This window comes from Apis dorsata, unplaced genomic scaffold (genome assembly GCF_000469605.1).
Source record: "Apis dorsata unplaced genomic scaffold, Apis dorsata 1.3 scaffold_271, whole genome shotgun sequence".
NCBI lineage: Eukaryota > Metazoa > Arthropoda > Insecta > Hymenoptera > Apidae > Apis > Apis dorsata.
Window position 1 is genome coordinate 69,218 of NW_006263549.1, and position 3,913 is coordinate 73,130.

The following is a 3,913-nucleotide window of genomic DNA, read 5'->3' on the forward strand; positions in this document are numbered from 1 at the left end:
AAATTATTAGAAATTAAACAAAATATATTTCTTATTTTATTATGTCTGCCTGCGGAAAAGCATTAAATTTATTAAATTTATATTATTATTATATATATTATTATATATTTATTATTTTTATGAATTTTTATCTTCATAAATTTAGAAATACTATAATATTAAAAATTTGCAATATCAAATTTTTTTAATGAAATTTTTTAATTTCTTTATTTTAAAATTTTATAATCTTCTTTACTTAAAAAATTGTTATATAAATACACTTCTCAAATGTCACATTTGTAATTTTTTATTTTCCATAGAAAATTTATTATTTTTAAGACAAATTTATTTAAAAAATTTTATATTTTCATTTCATTTTGCTAATTTTTAAATTTTAAATTTTCTAAACTTTCCAATTTAATTGTTTTAATATTTCCAACTTTTAATTTTTTACAATATCCAATTTTAATTTTTTAAATTTATAAATTTCTAATTTTAGAAAATTTAATACAATAAATATATATTGTTTGGTTATATACAATTGATATATATGATTACAATATAGAATTACAATAATAGAATTAACATATTAACTGATTATTTATATTAAACAACAATGATATAATACTATAATATTTTCATGTAAATAAAACTAATTTTATTTAATTTTTTTATTATTTTTATTTTTTATTTTTTTATTAAAATCAATTAATGAAATAAAATATAACAAAATAATTTTTTAAATATAACAAACAAGATAATTTCTTTACTTCAACTTTTGCATTAATTTATCTAATTTATAGAATTATTTTTTATATATTTATATTTATGTTATATATTTATATTTTTTATATTATTATTTATAGATAAATTCATATATAATAAATTTAACAATAGAGGATATAGTTAATATAATTATATTCGTGAAACATTTGAAGAGTCAATTCTAGAAGCCAAATAAATACAAAAATATCAGTTGAAACTTTATTTATTAATTATAAGAAATTGAATAATAATTATAAAAAATTAAAGTTTATATTAGATAAAACAGAGAATAAGAGATTACGTTACAATTGTTGCATTCTGTTTCCGCTTCGCTATTCATTTAAGTGAAATAAGTGAAATAAATAAATTATTTATAACTTAATAAATAACTTAAAATAAAATTTTTGTATATCAATTTTTGTGTTTATTTTGTGTATATTTAAAATCAACCAAAAGTATCTGTTTACAAGCACTTATTACTTGCGAGATTTATAAACAGCTTATTTGTAAAAATTTTTTATATAAAAAAATTCTACGAATAATACTTTTTTTGTTCTTATCGCGCATGGTTTCTATCAAGTCTACAAAAAACTATATTATCTACAAAAACAAGAAACTGTATTATCTGAAAAGACTGTCTTTGAGAATTTAGTCGACATTTATAATTGTATATTTCTGACGTACTTCAGATCAACTGAACCGGTCCTAACGGTGACATATTCCAGACGTGGCTGATTCAAAGACAAATAATATTGTTCTAGTTTGAGGAATCTATAAGAAAGATGCGCCGATCTGTTCCTGTTTGTCGTGAGATTTTTGTATGTATAGATGATCACTATCCAAGCGAAGAATTTGTTAGGTATTGCGAACTGGTTACCAACTACGATATTATTGATTATTTGCGTATCCTACAGGGAAACTCTTCTAATTAAATCAAAAAGGGATTTTTCTGAGGACACGAGCTTCATTTGCTAAAAAGTGATCTCTTGTAAACATATAATCTAACCGCCGGACTAATTATATTAATTTTGTTTTAACATTACATTGTGCTTTGACCGTTAGACACGATTACCTGTGATTTTGTGAAAGATATGCGTTCCGTGTAATCATTTATACATTCATTTTTAAGAAGTATACTATTTGTTGCGAATTTATCGAAGAGTATTTGACAAGTAACCAGCTAATTTACATCAATAATTACCAATAATATTATTGCAGGTGCGAATGTGTCTTATAAATATATTAATGCTTTATACTTATCTTAATTAAACCAAATTAATATATTGTCAATTAATATTAATATTCCGTTATTCTACACGGAAACATAATCATCTATGTAAAATTGAATAATCATTAAGTTAAAATTTTAATTATCTCTACTAACATCGTTTAATACATAATCCACACAAAATAATTTGCCAACATTTATGAAAATATTCCAGAAGTTTAGAATGATATTGATTTTTATTTATGTGGTATTTATATTTTTGAAAGTTTATCTTTCAACATGTTTATTTTGAATAACATTCGCACGATATCGCTACATATATTAATTTTTCAATTTTTTCAAATCCGACAATTTAATAGCTGAAAATACATTCATAAATTGTTCGTCAATGAATCTCGAATATCTGTGTATGTCAATAGCTAATAGTCTGTTGATAGAGTAATCATTGGTATTTGATGCATAACATGATGTAAAGGCATGAAAACATGTTTCGTGAATCTATGATCTCGAGAATTATAAAGTTAAATATGAATAGAAGATGTAACTTTCATTGTATATTTGGTTTCTAAGAAGTTGATAAGAATATTTCAAAAGAATTTGTGATTTTTACATCTCTGTATTATTAAAATTAAGATTTCAGAATATGAATTTTAGAAAAAAGTATTATATTATTTTCTGTAATTAAATATTTAAAATAATTAAATATTTAAAATGCTATAAATAATTAATAATGCTATAAATGATAAATAATTATTATTTTTAATTTAAAATTTTAAATTTAATAATTCAATTAACATTTTAAAATAAAAAAATGGAATCATTATAATGACTCTCTACTGATTTTTTTAAAAGCATTATATAGCATTATATAAGCATAGATAGACTAAAAATATTAAAATCCTAATATCAATATCAAACAATTTTTTTAATATTTAAAAAAACTTAATATAAAGCAAAAATTTTATTGAAATAATATAAAACAATAATTTTACTAAATATTATGCAATTTTTGATCAAAATTATTGTATACAAAATTATATATTAAAAAAATTAATTACAAATAATTATTAAAAATTCATTTAAAAATTTTTAAACTCAACGTCAATTTTTTTTATAAAATTTTCAAATTTCTCAAAAAACTATAATCAAACTTCATTTAGTTAATATTTTTTTTTTTTTATATTCCTAAAATTAATTCTGTATATAAAATGAAATATGTTAATTGTTTATTCTTGAAAAAATAACATGATGGTGGGAAGGTTATCTGGAATACGAACATGCAACAAGCAAAATCATTCAACGATAGTGATCCGCGGCTACAGACATTCCGCGGTGAACAGATTCTATGAAAAGTCAACCAGCATCTATACGCGTACATGCATATGTAGGGTGTATCTAATGCATCATGGACTGTTCCATGTATCAAGATGCATAATGAAAAATTATCTCTATCAAATAATTGCAACAATTTTCTAGATATGTATGCGCATATGATGGAAATTAATCTTGCATAACATAACATAACATAAATTACATAACAGATAGTTCGGAAGGAATTGCTGATCGATTTCATGATTCAATGTAAATCAATGTGCAACTATCGAAACTATTCGAATACTTTTCTTGAGACGTGGATTGATCGAGAATATAATTAATTTATTAGGAATTGTATTAGAAATTGTTCGTTTTTGTAATGATATATATAATGAAATATATTGAAATATAGTGGAAAACTTCATTATTGTATGATGAATATTATTATAATATTATTATATTATTATATTATATATTATTATATTATTATTATTACTATTATTATTATTATATATTATTATATTATATATTATAATATTATTATATTATATTATATAATGTATACAATATAATATGTATAGTATAAATGAAATTATTTATTAAAATATTGTTTGTTTTAATGCAAAA